The sequence below is a fragment of the Polypterus senegalus genome, chromosome 4 (genome assembly GCF_016835505.1).
Source record: "Polypterus senegalus isolate Bchr_013 chromosome 4, ASM1683550v1, whole genome shotgun sequence".
Classification (NCBI taxonomy): Eukaryota; Metazoa; Chordata; class Cladistia; order Polypteriformes; family Polypteridae; genus Polypterus; species Polypterus senegalus.
In genome coordinates, this window is record NC_053157.1 from 26,482,263 (window position 1) to 26,508,907 (window position 26,645).

At 38.1% G+C, this 26,645-nt stretch overlaps 1 protein-coding gene across 1 annotated transcript in view; it reads right to left on the reverse strand.

Moving 5' to 3' along the window:
- slc20a2 (solute carrier family 20 member 2) overlaps positions 1-25,182 on the reverse strand; it is a 127,561-nt gene extending 102,379 nt beyond the window's left edge. The window contains exon 1 of the mRNA XM_039750365.1: positions 24,540-25,182. The gene's annotated coding sequence lies outside the window, so the exon portion shown is untranslated. The remainder of the gene's footprint in view (positions 1-24,539) is intronic.
- Positions 25,183-26,645: the final 1,463 nt, after the last annotated feature.

Sequence of the window (26,645 nt, forward strand, 5' to 3'; positions counted from 1 at the left end):
AAATGGGGAATGTCACTGTAAACACTCACTTATTCAGCAGAACTGTACTGAGCATGTAGATGATAACAAACTAGGTGGAATGGGACATAATCTAGAAATTAGCAGAATCATTTCACAGGAAACTGGATCCTGGATACAATATTACAGGCTTGGGTATGCAAGGCAGTTTATTTTGGAAAAGTTAGAAGAATAGCGATTTACAGCCTTTGTTGTGCTAAATGTCTTGTACCCATCAAAATTGTTGTATTGTTGTAATAATCACCTTATGTCAAAACAGAGAACATACCATAATGCTTATTCCATTTCAGGATCATAGGGCTGGAGACTGTCCCAGTATTGCTTGGCCATAGGGATGTCACAAGAACCAATTTTTTGGTACTAAGTCAATATCAAAATACCAAAAATGTAAGAGTACTATCTTTATGCAGGATCTATGCCAAAGTGAAAGTCTGTACCACACTGATGAGTGACTGCAAGTAGATGTTTTACTTTGGAAGGCACAATATTATTTGATACAATCGTGAGTAAACACATGTAAAATGCCTCACAGTGCTACAAGACCACATGAACACATATCAAACAGAAAAGCGACAGAAGTCATGTGTGGAAATAAACATTTTAGTGCATGCTTAGAATTGGCTCAGAAACATGTGTGCATGCTTTGAGAGTGCATGACATTATTAATTAGATTCTAACTATAATTGCTTAACTTGTAGATGAAAAGATTAAGGTTTCTTAAATACCATATCCCATACTATCCTGATAAAGAAACAGAGGCTTTCAATTGATTCTTTAATGATTTGTCTATAGACATTCATCTGAGCACCCACCCTTTTCCTAAACGGCTTCAGGGTCACACATATAGGACTGTATGATGTGGGAGAAAACTGCACAGCGGCAGTGCTAACAACAGATGTAGCAAATAGAACTCTAGACAAGTTACAAGTAAAGCTGCTATTTGGTCTAAACCAGCAATACAATGAGCTGCTCCACTTGTAAATAACATAATAAAATTTTGTGTTTCAATGCTTTGAAGCCCAAAGCACATCTCTCGAGGTAATGCAACATGTATCGTGTTAACAGAAATGCACCACACAGACATGCAGTTAGAGCAATACAGACAAAACAGCATACTGAAATTGAATCTGCAAGTGCTAGAGTTGTATCAGTCACGTGGATTTAAAAGGTAAACAAACATTCATTAGTATAATCCCTAACATGCAATTATCGCAGCCAAAGTACATACAGTATATCATATGTAAGAGTGGAAGTCGAATTGCACCTAGTAGGTGACCAGATAACTGTTAAAACAAGCCCAACTTTATTATCTGCCGAGTTTGTGCTCGAGTTTCATACTTTTATCTTCTGAGCTTATGCTTAAGATGTTATTTATATTCACTATGATAAAGGCATTTTTGGTGACATTATAGCAAAATATCTCAAACTTAAGAGAAAATGTCTTATATTAAGACATAATCATTGCTCAGTCTAAGTTTCTTGTCGATGGCAAACTTGGGAAGCATATGGTTTAGAACGAAAATGAACGTGCACCCTCTGTGCCGAGTGAACTTTTAACACATTTTAAAGTTACGTACTCCTAAGCTGACTATCAATCAACCTAGTGGACGGGGTTAATTGTGGATATTTAAAGGTATCAATGTTTACCATGTCCCGTTAGCAACTGGGAGTAACCAATCATGTTAAAAGTTTTCCGATTATGTAATGAATTGTGATCTAATCAGTGAATTATATAAATATAGTGCAGAGGACACTCCTTTCCTTTGAAATACTTGCTAATAAGAGATGCCGTGTTGCCTCTTGCAAGACTTAGATTATAAAGAATAATGATTGACGCTTTTTCCTGCCTGTGTGCGACACCCAGTGGCGGTGACCGTTAAAGTTCTTCCACACATACATACAGTCAAGCGCCGATTTATGGTCTACCGAGTTCAGGCAACTTGGACTTGTAGCAGAGGGCCATAGGAAATGAATAGCATAATACTGTTCCAAAACATTGCCAAAAGCAGACACAGTAATAAATGTTGTTATTATTATTTTTTACAGGGTTTTGTTTGTTTTCCAACTCTAGGACAGCCTTTTAAAACCACCAGTGTTTCTCAACCTATATGGCTATTAAATAAATTAATGCAAAACTGAAAAGTCTAATTTCATACAGGAAGCCTTAAAGTTGGTACAAATGTAAATAAAAGGGAGAGATTTAGATAAAGCAGGAAGAGTTTGTAACATTTGAAATTTGAATCAATTTGACTCATCTGTTAAATATTACTTTTTAGTAAATTTATATTTGCATCATTAATTGGTAAAAATCTATCTTAAGATGGCAAATGTTACAAATCTAACGGATGCATTCTCTGATAAACCACACTTTAAAGTGGTTTTTGTAACAACATGCTTTTGAAGAGTTTAAATGAAAATATCCAGAATTATTTTCACAAATTCAACAGTACAGATAAAATAATGTTTGAATTTTTATGTTTAATGTTGGTTTTAAGCAGTATTTTTTGACTAATAAGAAAATTTCAGAGAATAAAACTGGAATGTGGATGTGAGATAAATCTGTTTCACTGTGATGATATGGTTCTTTACAAATGCTATGTTAAAATTTCCCTACAATGATAATATTAATTTTGTGATTTACTGTGTATTTACTTCAAGATTTATGTATTTTATAATTAAATGTTTATATGCTTAGTTGTGATTAATCACAATCATTTGTGTTTTTTTTCCCCCCATTCCCAGCCCCAATATTTATATATTTTATTTTCTATTACAAAAAAGGTACCATATTTTCCACTAAATAATGAAGATACTTTTAATTAAAGAGCTGGTGGTGAAAGGGATTTTAGGTAGAGAGTATTGTAAAAATTTCACTGGTATTGTGACATCTTTACTTGGCACATAGCAGAAAATTGTCCTGAAAAGAATGCCATTCCTGTTAATCATAATAAGTAATCGAAAGAGACGGATTACTTTAGGAGAATCCAATTTAAAAATAATATAGACTGTTTAAATAAAGTGGCCAATAATTTAAATATTAAATGTTTCAGGAAAAAATGTATTTGTCACTTACCAAATATTTTTTTTTATTATTTCTAAAATTACCTTTTTAATGCGGTCTTTGGCAATGAAACACATTTCAGAATGTGAAAGACTGAAAGGCTTAGTTTGAATCACACACAGGACATTTAAAATGACAATGTGTGCCTGAAATCGGCAAGCAGATCTGGCCAAAAGGGAAAAAAAAAAAAAAACAAACAACAAAAAGCATCCTGACTGATGTATCTCCAGTGATTTTGGCAAAACACACATTTGGAACACTGTGCCAGAAGACATGCTTTTAGACGCAAAAATCTTTGAAAAAAAATATTATAAAAACAAGCAGATAAAATATTTTTACCTAATTATTATAAGGCTCAATTTCAGTTTTGCTGAGTAGCACCAAAAAAACAAAAAAAAAAAACCACACCATTCTATCTTAAAGCCAAATGTATATTTGCATTTTATTTTGTGCACACCACATTGCCCACTGAAAATCTGGAGTCAAGTGCAATACAGTATAACTCTCCAAGCATAACCCCCATATTATGTGCTATTCTGTAGTGGAAGCAAAGGAAAAAAGGACATTGCGATTTTAAAATGACTAGACTAATTTATGGTATTAAATATTTCCTTTCTAAACTAAAAGCATTTTGCATTAGGATGGAGACACAAGCGACAGTGACAGTGACAAAAGTTATTTAGTTTGCATCAAAAACTTGGATCCCAAGATTTATTGGCTACTCTTAACAACTCAGATTCTATCCATCTCATTTCTCAATTCATTTCTTTGTTTAAAACTGATTAGTACACAAGTCCTTTTCAAGACTGTATTTTAACCTAATCTGTAGCTTTTGTATACATTATGTAGTTTGTAAAACTAATATGGGATGAAGATCATTACTGGCTGCAGCTCGAAGCGGGAGGCCACCATTGAGAGAGATGTGGAGAGAGCAAACCAGATGAACAACTTCTTCAACATGTTTGACCACCCTAACCCGCTGTCACCTCAGAGTACTGCACCCTCCACCCATCCTTCTGCGGATACCAGCATAGGAGAAAGTTTCCCCCAACCCACAATTACTGCAGCCCAAGTAAGCAGAGAGCTGAGGAGACTTTGTGCCAGCAAAGCAGCGGTTCCAGACGGAGTATCGCCACGACTGCTGAAGGCCTGTGCATTGAAGCTGAGGAGTCCTCTACAGCACATTTTCAACCTGAGCCTGGAACAGGGGAGAGTCCCAAGGCTTTGGAAAATATCTTGTATCACCCGAGTCCCAAAAGGTATCCCGTCCTAGTGAGCTGAATGACTTCGGGCCTGTCGCTCTGACGTCACATGTGATGAAGACCATGGATCGGCTGCTGCTTCACCACCTGAGGCCACAGGTCCAACACGTCCTCGACCCTCTGCAGTTCGCATATCAGGAGAAGGTGGGAGCGGAGGATGCCATCATCTATATGCTACACCGATCCCTCTCCCACTTGGACAGAGGCAGTGGCGCAGTAAGAATTATGTTTATGGACTTCTCTAGCACCTTCAACACCATCCAAACTCTGCTCCTTAGGGACAAGCTGACAGAGATGGGAGTAGATTCATGCCTGGTAGCATGGATCGTGGACTCTCTTAAACACAGACCTCAGTATATGCATCTCGGGAACTGCAGGTCTGACACTGTGGTCAGCAACACAGGAGCGCCGCAGGGGACTGTACTTTCTCCAGTCCCGTTCAGCCCATATACATCAGACTTCCAATACAACTTGGAGTCCTGCCACGTGCAAATGTTGGCAGATGACACTGCTATTGTGGGCTGCATCAGGAATACTGCATCCACTGAACAGGATCATCTCCAGACAGAGAAGCTGCTTCAGCGACAGACTGCTGTCACCGTCTTTAACTCTTTAATTTAATATTGTTCTTTATCAGTATGCTGCTGCTGGAATATGTGAATTTCCCCTTGGGGTTAATAAAGTATCTAAAACTTTCGACTCAGTAATAAGTGATTCACAAAAATGAATAAACTGAGTATGTTCAAGCTTTGTTCTTCATTTTTAAATTAACATATTTTTATTTGTGCTAATGCTGTTTATTATGTTCTTTTTCGGTTTATTTTACTAAATTAACACAAGATAATTTGTTCAACAAATACTAGTTCTGCAAAAATGCACTAATCTACTAACTCAACACCCAAAGCTATTAGCTTTAATATACATGTCTGTATGTGCACTGAAGTACACCTCTTGGTATATTCTTGTGAGGAAACAAAAATCCTCATGAACTACAAAAACAACAAGCAAAAAGCCATACAGACAGTCTCCATAAGAGAGGATGTCAGAAAAAAAGCAGCCGGTTATTTATACACAGTCTTTTCTTCATCCAAAGACAGGCAAAAGGTAATTTTAACTAGATAAGCATTGGCTTGGAGAATATTAATTTGACAGTTAAACTATATTCATTATGTTAATTAAATTTATGATAGATAGATAGAGATAGATAGATAGATAGATAGATAGATAGTAAAGGCATTATGTGATAGATAGATAGATAGATAGATAGATAGATAGATAGATAGATAGATAGATAGATAGATAGATAGATAGATAGATAGATGTAGTCCCTCCACCCTAATCAGCTTAACATATGGACTTTATACAAGCAGGTTATTCAGAGTATACAACATTGGTTCTTTTTAAAAATTACTGGCTTGTATCATTTTGAATCAGGATAAGCTCAAAATCTCCACAACCTTGAAAATAATAATCTAGTTACATGATACAGGAAGGATACTTCTTCTAAGCATAAGAAAATCAATCTGAAAACAAATGGTTATTTATTTCTTTTATTTTTTTTTAAACAAAACCCTTTTAAGAGAATCCCCCAGGTAATTTATTGCACACAATTCTCTATTGGTGAATAGACTAAAATGAAACTGTAGGTATTGCTAAATTTTACTGGAGACAGAGAGTCTGTGCTGGGGCACAATGCCAACAGCTGCCCTGATAAGATGGCTGACTAATATGGGATCACCACTGGCCCTGCTGAATCTCATAATGAAAATCTGAATAATTGAGTCTTACTTGACATAACTTTTGCCTGTCATATTTTTCTGCCCATTAGCTATGATGCATTGAATGCTGGGATTGAATATTTACCTTACTGTACTATGAACTTGGTACGTGTTAATTAAGAGCTGCCACCTTCATACAATTAACTGATTTAATGACATCAACCTTGACTAGTGGATAGCTTTAGTATCTGTCTTATTTTTGAGGATGTTTTTTTACGTGTAACATTAAATGTATGATCTTTGAATGTTTAAAAGGGAGCTCCAAGACTATGTACGCAGTTTCTTAGATTACATAAGAATCTGAATAAGGATTGATTTGTTGAATTCAACTGTGGTCTAGGTATTCAACTCCATCCAAAAACAATATCAAATCACATACCTTCACAGAATACACTCTACTTTTATTTAGTTTAGACTTTAATACTACTCAGAAATACTGATTCATAAAACAATCCTTTTCACTGCCTCTAAAGCAGGGGTGCCCAATGCGTCGATCGCAAAGGTAGTGCAGGTAGATTGCGTTGCATTGAAAAAAATTTTTTTAAACATTAGTCTATCATATATCCTCCCTATGGTCATCCCGCACACACGATGAAACGCGCGAGCTACTGCAAAACACCAGTTGTGATCTAGTTAGCTTTCCAATTTATATCGACTAAAGAAGGGATTTAAAAAAAAATAGTTTGGGGAGGGTATGGGCTGGAAGTGGAATTGGAAGAGGATTTTATTCTCACAATGTCACAGCCGAAGTGCGTTTGTCCGATTATTAATCCCAAGGGGAAATTCACAAAGTATCTATCTATCTATCTGATCTGATCTGTCAATCTATCATTGCTATTCCAAAGAAGGAAAATGTGGAAAGGCATTTTCGAACTGTTCATAAAAACTACGAAACTGACGTCCTTTCAAAAAGCGATCTGAGAAAGAGAAAAAGTAGAGGGAACTAAAATCGCAGTTAATCGGGCCGCCGTCATTTTTCACTCAGCTGAATTCAAAAGCTCCTTGACTGCATTATTCAGCTCTACTTATTTATGCGAGCCAGCCTTTTCCCAAATGACGATTATTAAATTAAAAATTCTGTAATGACCATAAATGTATTGAATTGTTATTGTGCCATAAAGGTTATTCAGTTATGCAAGGTACGACAACATACATTATGTATACTCAGTATATATATATATATATATATATATATATATATATATATATATATATATATATATATATATATATATTTTTAATAGGTAGATCATTTTAAAAGTAGCTCGCAAGCTGAACAAAAGTGTGGGCAACCCTGCTCTAAGGGATATTTTATTCCGAACAGCACTATTTTATTGTGGTAAGGAATTAACAGTGTATAACAGTGTTTACGCAATTAACTAGTATGAAAACTGAAAAGCAAATTGGAAAAGAAAAAAAAACAGTAAATTTTGTTTCTTTAATTGCCAATATGACAAATGACACATTAATGGGGATTATTTATTTTGTGTACTAGATATTGATACAATTTTCAGCTTGAAGTATTTTTTTAAAAAGCCTTAAATTTTCTCCATCATATACAGTACATTATAGGACATGATCAATGTCTCACCATTATATAAATTTGTGTGAAAGCTGAAAGGGAACCACCCATCCCCCACTATTCAATTTCATACAGATATGAAAAACCCCTGGACAGTGTCAGTTTAAATTTAATAGGGTCCTTAAAAGCTACACCATTTAAATATATATTCACATATATAGACCTGTATAGAAATGGGGCCCCTACCTCCAACCTCAAAAACAGTTTACATTTACATGCATGCACATCTGCTTACTTTGAACAGGGAGGCCAAAACCCCGAACCCACCCCACACCCGCTCCTCTAAATTCTTAACAAATATATAGAACACATCTGCAGACTTGTGCGAGGGGGGGTTTGCAGCAAGATACAACTGGTGTAAAACACAAAGATATACTTTAGTGAATAACAAACAAACAACAGTCATAAACATCTAATATGTACTGTATAAGCAAATTTCACATTAAATCTTACTGATTACTTGCTTCAATTGAAAAGAATACACTTCATTGTAAAATCATGTTTTGCAATAACCATCAACAAAAGCAGTCACCACAAAAGCAGGAATTAATCTAATGCAGGAATATTGAACTCCTGGACAATTGTGCATATAGCATGTTCAAGAATAAGCAGATCCAGTGACAATACTATTATTATTACTTATTTGGCTGATGTCTTTATCCAAGGGAACTTAAAACATTTGAGATTCAATTGGTTACATTTCTTTTATATTTTTTCAATTGCACCAAAGGCAGGTGGAGTACCTTGCTCATGGTCATGCATTGTCAGTAGCAGGAACTGAACACACAATTTCAAGGTTTAAAAACTACACTACTCTTCCTGCCAATAACATCAGCTCTAGGTTAATAAATAAACAAAAAAAAACACACAACAAAAACCTGATTAACTGACTGCACAATAACCGAGGCCTACTGGTTTATGGAATTTCCAGGGTGAAGCCAAGTGACACAGCTTCCATTTAACAAATGGACTACACTCTGACACCTTTAGTGACCCGCATACTGAAAATAAATTGCATCTTTTAAATAACATTTACTCTCTACATACTGGCAATACATTCATATGAAGTATTTGAAAAAGCATTCCAGTGCTTGCAAAACACAGTTGAGAACATGATCTTTTTTTTTTTTAATTTTCAGACTATAATTAGAAGTCACCATTAAGTAAAACATACTTTAACTCAATATGTGTGAAAGATGGTCTAACTACACTCAAAACTGTGCACAAAACTTAAAATGTACTTGGAAAGACTCCATTTTGTGAAAGAGGTTTTAGGATCTTAGCCCAATACTTAAAACAAATTGGAACAAAATCTATTAAAAAGCCTAGGGATTGCATTAATCCATAATCCTTTAACAGCTTTGTTTAAATACCCAATGGACCACTACTGCTAATAAATCTATTATGATAACTTCCTGCTAACAAGTAATCTCATTTTGCTCAAGTGGAAGAATCGAAGCCTGGTGAACATATTTTCCCCACTGTGCTCTTTTATTTGAAATTAGAAACATTTTAAATTCAGCCTACAAGAAAAAACTTTTTCTTTTAAGAAATTTGTCATGTCCTCAGCCAGTTGTATATTCAATCACCTAAATTCACTGAAGTATCGCCAAACCTACGGCTATGTCAATACCTCTTTTCATTTTTGTTATTTTATGATTCTTAAGGGTTTTTTTTACATTATCTGTAAGATGGAATCATTACTTAACACTATTTATTGATATGTACATTATAATGAAATTTAAAAGCAATAAAAAACTGGCAACAATGCAAGCTCAAATCAATCCAAAAATTATACTTCCTTTTTATACTTGCAAGTCTTCAATTTATTCACAATCACTGCCTAAATCGTCAATAACACATTTCTGCATTTTTTCCTTTTAAAAGGTAACTAAGCAACAGTTACAAGCCATGTTAGCAATTTTTATTTTAATCAAGTTGTCACTGCTCATTGTAAAATAAGTTGCAAGATGGTTAAAATTACAAGAAAAATATATTAAATATGCTGCTTTGCAAGGACATCAATAAAATGTACGAAAAAAACATGCAACATGAAAAGAGTGAAGATAATTAAATTGAATTATCTTCATATCTGATAGAGATATTTTATTAATCCCCAAGGGGAAATTCACATACTTCAGCAGCAGCATACTGATAAAAACAATATTAATTAAGAACAATAAAAATGCAGTGCAAGTTAAAAAAAAAAAATGCAAGGTGGAGAGTGCGAGGCAGGTATAACAGCCTATAATCTTGTAAAGTGTTAATGTTTCTGCTCAGTGCCCGTTGCTCTGCCACAGTTGTCAAACTGTCCAGCTCTGTGCCTACAATAGAGCCTGCCTTCCTCACCAGTTTGTCCAGGCAAGTCTTCTTTGTGCTCCCTCCCCAGCACACCACCACTTAGAAAAGGGCACTCACTACAACCATCTGTTAGAACATCTGCAGCATCTTAGTGCAGATGTTGAAGGACGCCAACCTTCTAAGGAAGTATAGTCGGCTCTGTCCTTTCTTACACAGAGCATCAGTATTGGCAGTCCAATCCAATTTATCATCCAGCTGCACTCCCAGGTATTTATAGGTCTGCACCCTCTGCACACAGTCACCTCTGATAATCACGGGGTCCGGGAGGGTCCTGGGCCTCCTAAAATCCACCACCAGCTCCTTGGTTTTGCTGGTGTTCAGTTGTAGGTGGTTTGAGTCGCACCATTTAACAAAGTCCTTGATTAGGTTCCTATACTCCTCCTCCTGCAGCCCACGATAGCAGTGTCGTCATCAAACTTTTGCTTTCGCTGAAGCTGCTTCTCTGTCTGGAGATGATCCTGTTCAGTGGATGCAGTATTCCTGATGCAGCCCACAATAGCAGTGTCGTCTGCCAACATTTGCACGTGGCAGGACTCCAAGTTGTATTGGAAGTCTGATGTATATAGGCTGAACAGGACTGGAGAAAGCACAGTCCCCTGAGGCGCTCCTGTGTTGCAGACCTCAATGTCACACCTGCAGTTTCCGAGATGCACATACTGAGGTCTGTCTTTAAGACAGTCCACGATCCATGCCACCAGGTGTGAATCTACTCCCATCTCTGTCAGCTTGTCCCTAAGGAGCAGAGGTTGGATGGTGTTGAAGGTGCTAGAAGTCCAGAAACATTATTCTTACAGCACCACTGCCTCTGTCCAAGTGGGAGAGGAATCGGTGTAGCATATAGATGATGGCATCCTCCACTCCCATCTTCTCCTGATATGCGAACTGCAGAGGGTCGAGGGCGTGGGGGACCTGTGGCCTCAGGTGGTGAAGCAGCAGCCGTTCTATGGTCTTCATCACATGTGACGTCAGAGCGACAGGCCAGAAGTCGTTCAGCTCACTAGGACACGACACCTTTGGGACTGGGGTGATGCAAGGTGTTTTCCAAAGCCTCGGGACTCTCCCCCGTTCCAGGCTCAGGTTGAAGATGCGCTGTAGTGGACTCCCCAGCTCCAATGCACAGGCCTTTAGCAGTCGTGGTGATACTCCATCTGGACCCGCTGCTTTGCTGGTACAAAGTCTCCTCAGCTCTCTGCTCACCTGTGCTGCTGTAATTGTGGGTGGGGATGTCTCTCCTATGCTGGTATCAGCAGAAGGATGGGTGGAGGATGCAGTACTCCGAGGTGAGAGTGGGTTAATATTGTTAAACAAAAAACAGATATGTGAATGGTTTATCCTGGGCTTTCCTAGCCAAATAAACTTAACACGGATCCTCAAGACCAGCATTTAAACCATTTGTACAGCTGCTAGCCTCAAGAAGGCCAGGGACACAATCATAAGCACTCTCCTCACAATACTTGTGACACACAACACTAACCCAAGCTACAAAGAGAGTCCAGTATGTGTTCCTTGCTTCACTGCTATAGTCGCCTAAATACATGCCTCTTTCATCACCAGATTTCAATAAAGAATATTCTAAAGAATAGCTCAACAGCAGACTTCAGCACTATTCTGAAGTTCTACTGCTATTGCTTGAAGGTGAAATTGATGAGACACTCTAGAAAGCACTTACAATTAAAACTCAGAGAAATTAAAGTACAGCAGGGGGAGAAAGACCGCCATCTACAGTACAGTAATCCCTCGCTATATCGCACTTTGACTTTCGCGGTTTCGCTCTATCACGGATTTTATATGAAAGCATAACTAAATATAACACGCAGAATTTTTGCTGCTTCGCGGTTTCTGTTGACAATGTGTCTTTTTACTTCCTGTACATGCTTCCTCAGTTGGTTTGCTCAGTTGATTTCATACAAGGGACGCTACTGGCGGATGACTGAGAAGCTAACCAATCAGAACACGCAGTTAAGTTCCTGCGTGCTGAATGCAGTGTTAACCAGGAAGTCTCGTCTCGCTCATTCAGCATCAACGTGTTTCTCTGTGTAAAGAGTTGTGCTCTTTTGTGTTTATCTTTGTGCATAGTCAAGCCCTTCATTATGGCTCCAAAACGATCTGCTACTGCTTCAGGAGCCGTGCCCAAGCGCAAACGGAAGATGTTAACGATTGCCGAAAAGGTAAACGTTTTGGATTTGTTGAAAGCTACGATTCTTTTTATTTAAAAAGTAGGAAAGGAATATAAGATCTACGACCGCAGTGTCCTTTTAACCAGGGTGCAAAACAAGTTGTAAGTGGATGTAATAAGGCAGTAGTCTGGATGGAATCTGCTTTAGGGATTTGGATTGAAGACTGCCAGAAGAAGAACAACGGCTCTCCTTTGTTGTGCAGTAAAATAAAACTCATTGTTATCTGACAAGTCATTGTGTCATTGTTGGTGAGTAACCATAATTAATTTTCTACTTACAGTACTTAGTACATGTACGTACGTTTAGTGTCACTGTACACACATTTACTGTATACTATTTTTCTTGCATTGTATGTATTTATTGCTGGTGGCCTGTCTATCGTAATGGCTGTAACATATGTGATATCGGAGACACTCAATATCTTTAAAATAATATTTAGGTTTTACTGTATATATATTACTGTTTATATACATAATTTCAATGAATCTTACCTAATATCTAAGAGAATACAAAGGGTTTATGCTGTATAACTCTTCAGGGAATATTTATAAACAGTGTGGGAGATTTTATAAGGGCTTAAAATATATAAAAATAACCATACAAACATATGGTTTCTACTTTGCGGATTTTCACCTATCGCGGGAGTTGCGTTCCAGGATTACTGTAGGAGGGATTACTGTATATGCAATTTGTTCCTTATGCATTCCTACACCACTAGAGCGGTTTGAACCAAACTTTGCACAGTAACTTCCTATAACACAACAAGTACACCCAGGAACACAGACAACCACCCTGCAAAGATATACTTACGGATATACTATAAAGTGACAGACGTAAATAAACACACAGCAATCTATCAGGCATATGAGGAACTTAGAAGGCAGGTATGCTTTACTAAGAAATGAACAGACAGTCATCATTTGTTGATTTATTTTCTTTATAATTTATACACGATTCAGGTTGTAGTCTCAAGGGACACAACCCCCATAGATGCTACAAAAGGTCCAATTTCAAGTTTCAAATTTTGCACAATATTCACCTCTATTCAAGAATTATAAAACATTTGCAGAAAATATACAACAGCTCCAAAAACAATAGATGGCTTTGTAAAGGAGTGATTTTGGTACCTGAAAATTAGAACATGAAAAACAAAAGTGAAAATGGCAGAGTTGGGCAATCATATTCCTGGAGTGCTATATACTTTTGTTCTAACCAATTTATTAATTAGGAACAACTTTTTCTGGTGGAACACACCATTTACAAATACGCACCAGAAATGACAGATTAAAACAAAATGTACATTTCTTGGAATTTTATACTGAAGCCACCTTTGGAAAGTAGCTAGCACCTGTGCTGGCTCAGCTTCTTTAGGTGCCCAGCAAGCTCAGAACATCGTGACTATCAGTGAAGGTGGCAGGAAGCGAAAGATCTAGCAGAATGGTGATCAGCTTTGATGGTACAACAGTTTTAAAAGCTCACCTTAAGATTATAAGCACCAAACTGGCATAGCAGTTTGTATTAAAGAGATATACCAGGGCGGTATGAAACGAACAGTAAATGGTATCTTAATGTCTATCATTTGATACAATATGCAAAAAGGAGGTAGTCTAAACATTCATCATAATCTGGGAGAGTACAAAATGGACTGTAGACATTAAGATTATTTCTTGACACAGTGATGATTAATGTCTTTTTGAAGAAGGCAACGAAATTACAACTAAGAAGTCAAGGAGACCACCAGCTGGTTGATCCTGGTTCTACTAATTGTTCAAAACTCTACTTCTGTCACTCACAGAAGCAGAGATGGGGATTTATGAGGTGCTTCTTGCACTCACACAGGAGGAACTTATCACAACCAAAACAAAGAGGGTCAGATGCAGTGTACCCAAGATAGTACCCTACTAGTTGCAGATTAAGACCAGACTATGTAGTACTGTAATAACAGGAGACGATCCTAAGGTCTAACATCTTATTCGATGTTAATTAATGTTGATTTATTTTGTTTTCTTATTGTGTCTTTTATTTTTCTATTCTTTATTATGTAAAGCACTTTGAGCTACTGTTTGTATGAAAATGTGCTATATAAATAAATGTTGTTGTTGTTAAATGCTGTTGCAGTGAACAGCATAACAAGATCAATACCAAGTTTAACTAACTCACAGCTGGCTGTTCAATTGTGGCACGAAGGCAATTAGTGTCCAGCTCTCTCAATTTACGACATGCCAATACACATTCCTCTCAATTTAAATAGGCAGAATACTGAAACAGTATGCATTCATTTAAATATGTTGAAAAATAATTGCAATTGTTAAGCTACATTAGATCAAAGTGATTGTCACTGTCATTATTATAAATGTTATTCACATCCAGCATATGAAAAGGGCCTGAAATCCCCATATATGGGGTAATGATGATGAAAAGTAAACATTAATAGAAAAACATATCTGAAGCATAATTATCTCTGTGTTGCTCATGGGTGGATCTATCATCAGAGTGAAAAGGTTGCATGCCCTTGGACCTTGGCATATGAATTTTTCAAAAATACATGAAATGAGTCTTAGAGTGGATCCATTGAAATACTAAGGTCTAAAAGAACCCAAAAGCCTAATTATGTGGTTTTGTTTCAAGTTGAACTGCTGAAATCAAGTTATGTTAATAAGTCCATTATTAAAAGTAACAAACCAACTGAGCTGTGCTTTTTATATCCTGATGTTTTCAAATTCTACACATAAAACTGTTCCATAAACATTTAAATACAACATACATTCAAATGCCATTTTGAATTATTTGAACAAAACTGCATGCTAGATTAATACAATAGTTGATATATCGATTACAAAATAGTAGTTTATGGCAGTCCTAGTTGGCAAGCTTTCATCCATCCACCCATCCTCTTCCACTTATCCGAGATCGGGTCGCGGGGGCAGCAGCTTGAGCAGAGATGCCCAGACTCCCCTCTCCCCGGTCACTTCTTCCAGCTCTTCCAGGGGAATCCCGAAGCGTTCCCAGGCCAGCCGGAAGAACACCTCAACATGGAGGCATCCTGATCAGATGCCCGAGCCACCTCATCTGACTCCTCTCGATGCGGAGGAGCAGCAGCTCTACTCTGACCCCCTCCCGGATGACTGAGCTTCTCACCCTATCTTTAAGGGAAAGCCCAGACACCCTGCGGAGGAAACTCATTTCAGCTGCTTGTATTCGCGACTTCGTTCTTTCGGTCACTACCCATCGCTCATGACCATAGATGACGGTAGGAACATAGATCGACTGTAAATTGAGAGCTTTGCCTTACAGCTCAGCTCCTTTTTCAACACGACAGACCGATGAAAAGCCCGCATCACTGCGGACACCGCACCAATCCGCCTGTCTATCTCATGGTCCATTCTTCCCTCACTCGTGAACAAGACCCCAAGATACTTGATCTCCTCCACTTAGGGCAGGATCTCACTACCAACCCTGAGAGGGCACTCCATCCTTTTCCGGCTGAGGACCATGGTCTCGGATTTGGAGGTGCTGATTCTCATCCCAGCCACTTCACACTCAGCTGTGAACCGATCCAGAGAGAGCTGAAGATCACGGCCTGATGAAGCAAACAGGACAACATCATCTGCAAAAAGCAGTGACCCAATCCTGAGTCCACCAAACCGGACCCCCTCAACACCCTGGCTGTGCCAAGAAATTCTGTCCATAAAAGTTATGAACAGAATCAGTGACAAAGGGCAGCCCTGGTGGAGTCCAACTCTCATTGGAAACAGGCTTGACTTACTGCTGGCAATGCGGACCAAGCTCTGACACCGGTTGTATGGGGACCGAACAGCTCTTATCAGGATGTCCGGTACCCCATACTCCCGGAACACCCCCCACAGGATTCCCCGAGGGACACAGTCGAACACCTTTTCCAAGTCCACAAAACACATATAGACTGGTTGGGCAAACTCCCATGCACCCTCCAGGATCCTGCTAAGGGTGTAGAGCTGGTCCACTGTTCCGTGACCAGGACGAAAACCACACTGTTCCTCCTGAATCCGAGGTTCGACTATCCGACAGACCCTCCTCTCCAGGACCCCCGAATAGACTTTTCCAGGGAGGCTGAGAAGTGCGAGTGTAGTTGGCAAGCTTTATTGGGCTGAATGTCCAGTTCCCTTTGAAACTGTTCTAATGTTTTTGACAGGAGAGAGGTCTTTGACGTGCAGCATAACCTTACACTTTGACACCATATTTGCAGTGGTGCAATACGACAAAACACTTTTTTTTTTACTGGGCAAGGCTAGCTAGAATTAGACCAAATCATCTAACATGAAAAACCAAAAATTTTCATAATGATTTTGATAAATTGAAGGAAGAGATTTTCTTAACCCAACACAATAATTATCAACTTATTTGATGTTAAATTCTGCACGTTGCAACCCATTTATAAAACATAGTGTGTGAGCCCAATATAAAACATACATTTAAAATTAAATCTTTAAGAGAAATTGCTATTGGGAAATGCTTTAAAGCAATAACTGGACTAAGTTCAGGAAACGCTGAAGGAATAATTTTCTTGTAAACAGATTATTCCCTAAAATGCTTTTAAATACTTTGCTTTACAATTGAGAATTCACAAACAAGGGTAACTGTTAATTAATACTCACTCACATCTGTGTATTTATTATCAAGAGGTTGCTTTAATAGCTGACACTGTGAAAATTTGTATTTCCAAAAAAAAAAAAACTGGAAAAACTTAACAGGTCCTGGAAAAATACATAAATAATGATCCTTGAGTTTTGTTTTTTTACTGTGGAATTAACCAGGAATTTCTGTTTTGAAAAATTAGATCTAGACACACAAAAAAAAATCTGGAAGACCAATCATGGGTAGGAAACTGTCTTCAGTTAATACACTATTAGAACACAACCCAGAAGGCACATTGGCACTGCAGGACCTAGTCTGAGAGAGCCTATGAAAACAAAAGGACCTTTGGACTTCAAGTCAAACTATTGCTAAATCAGAGACCAATCACAGAATGCACAGACCACTGTCCATTTTCAAAAATCTGTCACTCCTCTAATTTTGTATACCTATATTTTCACTTTAGTTGCTACAAAAACAGCATGCCATCAGGGGCCTAATATATCACACTTTTTAAATCAATAACTACTGATTGCAACTTCCTATGAAATGATGTGCTTTTGAATTTGTCTTACAATAAAACAAAGGCCAAATGAGTACACAAAAGGACACCAATTTCAAGTGAATTTCGCATTTTGTGAATGCGCACGTTTAGAAGACAGCTGCTTAAAACTCCATCTGAATAATCAATTGCCATTTCTGACTGATGTAATATAGGGCAGTACTTGAATGTATGTAGTGTTTCATAATACAGTGATGGCAGGACATTTTCTAAGCAGTTCCTGTTTTTCTTTCACAAAATATATTCTTACTCATTTTTGGACAAAAATTGACAATAAAAATAGTCTACAATTACATTGACAATATGCAGTGTTGATTCTGGTAAACAATGGTGACAGTCCACATAACTATAATTATATATGGCATATAATGTTTACAGCACCAAATTATCACTATGATTTATTTCTTTACTTTGCAGCAAGCAAAAAAAAATACCTTAGAGTGGTCAAAAAAACTACTATGCAGAGAAATTGCACATAGATAAGATAAAGCAAACAACTATTTAACAATCTGAATAGTGGAAAACACAGCACTTATTCTATAATAACTAAATTACATATGGCTGTCTGTTGGTTACAATCTATAGTGGACAGAATTAAGACAGCCTTTTAGAGCTGCACCAATCTGCCCCTTGTAGATACTCTTCTGTATGCCAGATATACCATATAAAACAAATCTCTCTATTATAAAAAAAAAAAAAAATCCTGGAAAGGAAAAGCAGGGCGATGATACGTGATCTTCTCGGAAGTTCTCAGAAGACATTTAAAAGACCTGTGAGACAAAAAGAAACTGGCCATGGAGCGTCTTGCAGGGACCGTAAACATGAGACTTGGTGCCAAGAGACTGTCCCAGGGCCGTCTCGTAGGGATGTGGAACATGAGATTCTTGCAAGACACACCCTACTTACAAAAAAATATCACATAAGACATACCCATCAAAAAACACAAGTCGTGTAAAAGCACATAGAACACACAGATCCTGTGCTCTCAGTACATATAAAGCATATAAAGACAATACTGAGAATAGAGACACAAATGCGCTGCAGATAAAAAAGGCAGATAGATTATGAAAGCAGTGGAATTCGAAACGCTCAAAAAAACGATGGCGCCATACACATGCAGAGAAAGGTACAAAATATGAAAGCAGTAAAATTCAAAAGTATTGTAGCATCCCAGTCAGGTTGAGGCCTTTTTGGTTTTAAGTGACTGTTCGGTCCGATTGAGGGAGGGCAGAGTACAGCACAGAAGACTGATAGCAGGGTATTGATTGATGCGGTAAGGCGGTGGGGCTAGACCCGGGGGGAGGAGGGGTTGGAGAGGGTGCTAGAAAGTTGTGTTTGGGGTCAGGAAGTTGGCGATTGTTTAAGTAGAACTTTATCATGTCAGTCGCTACGGTATCACAGAAAAGATAGTAAAGATCGCATTACTGCAAACAAAAGGTGATTAATCATCAGAACTAGGAGTAAGTGAAAAAATAGCAAGACAAATCGAGGCCAGAAATAAAAGGCAAAGAGTAGACGACAAAGTCTTTTCGTCAATGCACAAAATGTGGATTTACACAATAATGGACCATACGTTATGAGAATCTGTGGTGGCACAACAATTAAAGCAACGCCAAGTTGAATTTCAAAGAACACACAATTCGGTCAGGTGTATATTGATGATGACAGAGAAGCGATGCAAATTTTAACAGGCAAAAAGAAAAGTAACGTATATATTCTGCGAATAACATTACACATCAAAGGAGATCGTGATATGCCATTCATATTAAAATATTTAAAGTTTAACCTTGAGAATAGCTTTTGCTATGACAATCAATAAATTACAGGGACAAACATTAGAAAAAGTCTGATCATTTATTAGAGAAACAGAAACAATATTCACTCACGTTGCGTTATCACAATGCGTCACCAAAAAATATTGTTTAAAATGAAGCTTTAAAAGTAAAAGGGCAAATAATGAAATTGAAACAATTCCAAAGAAAAAAATAAAAATAAAATTGTATATCCGATCAACCAAACACAGCGGGTTGGCGAGCGAAGCAATCAGGGGGCAAAGCCCCCTAGTAACAAACAAACAAAATCATTGCCTTTGACTTTGCTTAAATAGAAAATAGTCACTGCACGTTTTCTGTTCAGTAACAGGGCAATTTCTAGCTTTTTCCCTTTTTAGAACAATTTGCTAAATAGACAACTTTAAATTGTACTTTATACTGAAATATTTACTTTTTAAGTTTATGCCATTTTTAACATCTATGTTAAATACTATGTTTAATTCTATGTTTAAAACATCACAACTTGGTGTGCATTTTTATTTTCTTGTTCTAGTCTGCTTTGTTGTTTTGCTAAAACTGAAAATGAATTTCTTATTGTCTATACAGTATATTGATGGATATGATTTTTTGAGTTCACATTCCTTTCTTATGAGACTAAATCTTGGTGTGCACTTCCTGCCCAAATTTTAAAGTAGCAAAGATTGGGGTAACTTGTAGTTAGAAGCAGAGGACTGGTGTGCACATTTCAAAGACTGGGTTTTTGGATGCCTGCATTACAAGGAAATTTGCATCGTTGTCTTTGTCAGTTTACTTGGACAGTTCTGCAAAATTTTCAACCTACGAACAGTTTTTAGCATTTATCAATGGTTAAAAGATCTCAAATACATTTACACTCAACATGGTTAAACAAATACATTTCCAATAGTGGAAACCACGTTTATCCTTCCATTTCCTTATCTGTTTTTTTTATATATACAGATACAGCAGATATACTGAACTGAAACAGCTTTTAGCCACGTACCAATTCATAAGCCTGTTAACTCCAGCAAGTGAAAAAACTTTTATTTTTATGGGGTTTGTATGATTAACCACGTCTTCTTTTAGCGTGCCAAGTAACAACTTTGAATGAAATGACAGATGTTACAAGACATTTGCTAAACATTAAGCTCCTTTAGTATTATTTGTACCCGAAATGCGTTTGCCCACTGCACACTGTATTTCCTTAACATAATTTAACACTTTTCTATAAAGTAATTTCACTCCATTGGTCCCTTGAGGAAGGCCCCTAACCTGCAGATGCTACGTCCTGTGTGTGACGTTAACCTGCATGCAGGTCAACCAACTTGCAGGGAAAACTTGAAGATTGGTAGCAGGATTGGCACTCCAGCCACCGTAAAAAAAAAAAATTCACTCTGTTCCATTCCATTCAGACTAGTGTGGTGCTAAGGTGTCACCCGCTGCATGACCCGGGTCCTAAATTGGGATGCTGAGGTGTTTTGTCATGTGGTGGGTGTAGCAACGCACTGTTTCAGCGCATGCTCCTAACCTCTCTCTCTCCCTCCTTCTATAAAGCAAAAAATAACCGAGATCTTGGGTGCAAAATCAGATTATGTCATTATTGTAACACAGAGGAGAAATACCACTCAAGTAAACATGTCGAGGCACATTAATGTGAAGCTTTAGCAGGGTATAAAAATGTTCACTTCTCCTACATTATGTGTGCGCCTATGGCAATGGAAAAGACACTATGCTCTGGTGGTAACTACATGCACCTGCACAGGTGTGTTGTTTTACGAGACTATTCAAATATTTAGGCTCCAGGCCCCCACAACGTTGAAACAGACAAATGCTGGAATGAAAATAAGATAAAATTTCAAATAAAAAGCAGAAAATGAGGACACTCATAAATAATACACAAAGGACAAGTATACTGTGTGGTCATGTAACCTACAATTCCATCTCTGGAACAAAGTTTGCCAAACTAAAATAGGAAATATGTTGCAGGATGACTGAAGCAGTATTTTATGGGATAGTCATGTCATATTAGTTTTAAATATCGCAATGGCAAAATATCCAATTAACTGATCAAGGCATTCATGCTATTATCATCTTTCAAATCCAGGCAAATCTGAACAATTTTTTTAAAGGATCATAAAAGTTGAAAACTAGATGCCGACATGACTTTTACATTTAGTTATTTACAAATTAAAACAATTAAATGCCAGAATGGCACAATGATTGTGGAACTGAGTGGAATAAGACTGCAACCAAGAAGGTCCCTCGCGCCTCAAGCAATGGTGAATCCTGTGGCTCCAACCTAAATTGCTTTCAACAGGATCTCTTGGTGCTTTTACTTCTCCATTTCTAGCTATTTGTTTAAATTCAAAAATATCAAAACAGCAACTACTGATTTTCACTGAAATTGAACAGTACTATTTAGCATAAGGTAATTAAGAAAAAATGTTTATTAAAAGAAAAAAACTGATCTATGAATTAAATTTATGACAAAACACACACACATACCTAATGCGTCTTTATAATCAGCTTACTGAAATAAATCACACAGAGGAAAGGGAGCTTCATAAAAGCAACACAGAGTAAAAGCTTATAAAAATGGTTAGAAAGACAATTTAAAGGTGTCAAATTCTGTAAATGGCAATACAATCTAGTCTGATACCCCTTAATCTTGGTCTAATTTCAAGTTCAACTTTAACACAATGTGTACAAAGTAAAATGAGATTCTTACTCGCGTATCTCCCACAAACCAGTGACAGTAGCATAATACAAAACATCAAACAATGAACACAACAATAAGCATAAGAAATAGCCATTTGCCAAGATAAGCCGTTGTCAGAATGAGCACTTGCTGGGGGTTTGGCATTCATAAACAGAAACAGACTGCACAAACAACAGAACAATAAGAACACATACAAAAAACATTTACAAACAAGTATGCATGGACCAATGAGTAGCACGTTGCTACTCTGCACTGTTCATCCACCCATTCATTAGGTTCATGGCTAGAACAAACCCTAAACTGGTCAACATCTGACTTCTAGGACAAAGTTAAATAAATATGAAAATTAATAAAAAGTACTGTGAAATATGACAATAAATAACATGAAATGTATGAATGATTAAATGTGTCACAAAAAGTTCTTCCTTGCTTATTGCTTAATGAATTTAACTTTTTCTATGACACCACACACAAAATGAAATAAGCCATGCATTGAAAACTGTCACTTTAATTCGTCACGCAGAGTAGCATTATGAAATTTGCTTGACTTGGGAATCCTGCGACTCGTGTGCAAGCTCAGATTTGTGACTATGCACACTGGACAAGCATGAAAGAAAAAGTTACCCAGAATGACAGTACAAAGTGGCTACTCTAATTCAAGAAACTCCAAATATATCATTAGGAGTCTATATCTGAAGTGTCTGCTGTAAAGGTGACACTTGATGGTCAAAGGTTTATGTCCTCTCTACCGGAGTCTCACCAATTAGAAAAACTGTATTTGCTCGGACCCACCCTCTTAGGTCTGACGAGTGAAAGTGACAGTTTTAATTTCATGACTTATTACATGTGGTGTCACTGAAATAAATATATGAAAAAATAAATACATAAATTGTATTTCAAGACATTTAATTATATACACTGATATTTCATTCAGTTACGTATTAATTGTCACATTTCACAGTACATATATTTGGCTATTTATTTACCAGCGTCAGTTACCTGACAAAGGTAGGTAATAAAAGAAATTTAAAAACAGCATTCCTCCTGAGCCTCACCTCAGTGTCTTCATGTGGCTCGGCCTCTCTTGCCCAGCGCTTCCACTCTTGACCGCAGTCCCATAAAGGCTCTGCTATTTAAGGCGCTTTGCTTGTCTCCCAACTGCTTTTTGACTACCACCAATAGTCAACACTCCCCACTACCTGCAGCGAAAACATTATTCATATTCTTCCAAATACCTCCCATCTCTGAAGGAAACTCAGGTTGTACCTCGTTAGTATTTAAGGACTCAATATTGCACAGTAAGTTATTAGCTTTGTTATCACTAAATGCTCCACTTTAGCTCACTCTCTGCATAACAATAAAGTCAAAATCAGGACCTGAACTTGGCACTTCTAAAGTATGTCTTCACTCTTACTACTGAGCAAACAAGGGAAAAACTTGATCAATGACATTGTTCTGAGGGACCACACACACACACACCTACCTCAGCATTTTATTACACAGTACGTAGATTTATTTGTATTTTACTTTGTCTGAAATATTCCTCTATACGCTTACAACCTGGGAAAAGAACAATCTACCTGTCTTACTGCATAGACTGACACTTCAGACTGCCGAGAAAAACCTACCCAGACACTGTACTATCAAGCCAGCCTTAATTTCTCACTTCTTCTAAAACAAAAACGGTACCTAATTAGATATTATAACTAAACATTAGATAATAACCACCTCTTTAGGCTGTTACATCCATCACTCAGTGAAATAATTCAGTAATCGCATTTGATGGAGGGCATTTGTAAAGGGGTTGCAGCCAAATCCTTACAAGTCTTCCTCAAGAAATCACCTGCCCTTCAGCATGCCTTTATGCTCTGTATAAATTGCTCTGCAGCACCAACATTAACTCGACGCCGATTTGACAATTTAATTGGTTTCTCTGGGATGTTTTATTGATCTAATTTGGAAAACATTTCAGCAGCATTCAAGCTTATTTTTAACAGAAACAAAACGATCAATTAACCAGCATTTGCGCTTCTTGGCCGCTAATTTGCATAAAGGAACACCCCTTCTTAGCAAGATCCCCATAGACGCCTCCCCTAAAAAAAGTATATATTTGCATAAAGTCACGCCCTTTCCATGCGTAAACGATCACAGACGACAGTTTAAATGATTAATCATAATCCAAACACTGCAACATTAGGACTGTTTCCGTAGGGGTTTTAAAGAATTTGCGCTGGCTGGCCCTTTACAAATCTGGCAACTCCGGTTCATACATCGGCACTGCAATCACACCAATAAACAGGGGGTCCTCACAATGCACCCGCTTTTCCCCTCTGTTAACTGTCCGCTCCAAACCTTCTTTCTGCGTGTAGTAGCACAAACCAGGTGTCCACAGGTGACTTAAACAATATCAATCGCTTTGTTAAGGCGCTATGTGAAATGCACTGCTGCTTAGAGATCACTGATCGTCTGACATCGCTTTACCCCTATAGGTTACAGCGCCGAAAAATAAGAAATGCCTACCACTGAGAGAAGAAAATGATTGTGTCGACGGCGACATTAGCAGGCCTGGAATTCCTAACGGAAGGCAAAACTCGGCCGGACACCGTCGGAGTACTCACCGAGTAGCGATGTGGTGAAGCTCTCCCTGTCCCGGGACTTTGCGGATTTTGGTGCCTGAATTGTCCACCCGTGTTTCACTTCAGTCCTCTTGTTGGTGTACCCCGACTACGTTCTGAAAACCTGCTGTAGCGCGTGGAAAGGAGAGAGTGCCCACCACGCGCCGCCCCAAACGCCAGCCTCCCAGAAAGCGTAGAGACTGGCTGCCTCTTTTCCTCTTTGCTGTTCTGTCTTCCCCTTTTCTTTGCAAGTACAATCTAGCCTAAGGATAAATATGAGCTGACATTGTTTTAAAAAAAGCCAAATATCGACAAACTGCTCGAGACAAGTGTGAAGAAGTCCAGTTGACCGCCAGCGAAACCGCCAATGATCGCGTCTCGTATTTAGGTGCAAAAAGCAGCGCGGAGGGGCGGGCAGGGGGTGTGACAGCAGGATTTCCAAGCTGTAATCGTCTATTCTTTATTGTGAACTGGTCCGCCATTTCTGTTCACTGTTAAAAACATTGCGTCTCCTTCTCGTTAATGGTTTTTTAGTGTATGTTGGGAACAGACGGGATAGTGGGGATCTAGGGGAACACCGTCGGTGCGTTGCACCCAAAACGTGGAGTCCAGCATTCCAACAAGCGCGCACGTGTAGGCTGGCAGCGACTGGGAGGGAGGAAAGAGGGCGGTGCGAGGCGCGGCTGGCTGCGCGCGCACCACTCAGGTGTCAGACAGTCATCGCTAAGCACACAGACGAGCGCGGCGCCGTGGGGAGGGGGCGACTATAGGTGGGAAATACCAGGTGGTCCCGAGGATCGGACACGCGGGGCGCTAATCTTTTATGTGTTATCATAAATGGTTATTTAAATCCGTCTCCTAACGACACTAACTCCAACTAGGAAAGAGTTAGTGGATTAAAAATGGAGGAACTGGAGTTGATCTTATCAGCCATTTTACATTGCTCAAAATGGGCATTATCGCTGGTCTGCAAAATTAGAGATCCATAAAAACTGTTTTAATTGAGTAATTCATTTTATTTGCATTCATGAATTAAAGTATAAGTACAATATTAATATCACATTTAAATGCAAAATTATAAAGACATTTAATTAGAACTGATGATACAATTAGCTTATGTTTACAATATTGTTTTAAATCAATTTAACATGAAAATATTTAGTCACTTTCATAACATATATGCAATGAGAAACAATGACATTCATTGACTTGCATATGAGGAGTGCCTGATCGGAAGTGAGACTTCCTGGGAAGGGTTTTGGATTTTTCAATGTTGACCACCTGAAGGTGAATCCACTTCTCCAACCTCTGGATGCCTTTAGGAAAGAAAAGAAAAAATCTTCTTGCGAGTCAGACCACTGCACCACCTCATCAATGACAGCATCATCTGTGTCAAAATCTCAACCATGCAGGTGTTTCCTCATGTCAGGAAAGAAAAAGAAATCAGAAGGCACCAAATCTGGTGAAAAAGTAGGGTGAAGCAACAGTTCCAGGTTGTGTTCTTGAAATATGTCCACTGTCACGCGTTCTCTGTGTGTTGGAGCACTGTTGTGATGAAAGAGGAATCCAAGGAATACGTTTTCAGGACTTTTTCAGCAATAGCAGGCAGGAGAAATGGTTGCTGGGTTCAAAGTTGGTGGGAATTACAAACAAGGTCTGGTCTACTTAAGAAAAAAAATGGCATACCTGAAGTTACTCCTTCATAGGTAGGCTCACTTCTTATCAGACCCCCTCATACTTCTCATCTCATCTTCTTAACTGTGCTTCCTGGTGAGGGTTATAGTGGCAGCAGTCCACAGCTCGTGATCATAGAACAGGTTGTAGATTGACCTGTAAACCGAAAAACGTAGGTCCCACTTTACCACCATGAACAACAACAGAACACAGAAGAGCTGCTGCTGCATTTATCCACTTGTTGATCTAATTCTTTTTTCTGTCACTTGTCAACAAGGTCTTACATCCTCACCTGGTAAGAGTAATCTTCTTTTTTTTTTGAGAGAGAAGCATAATCACAGACTTGGAGGTGTTAATCCAATTGTTTCAGATGCTGCAGTGAATTCAAGTGTGTGCCAAAGGTCATAGACAGATGAGGCAAAGAGGACAACATCA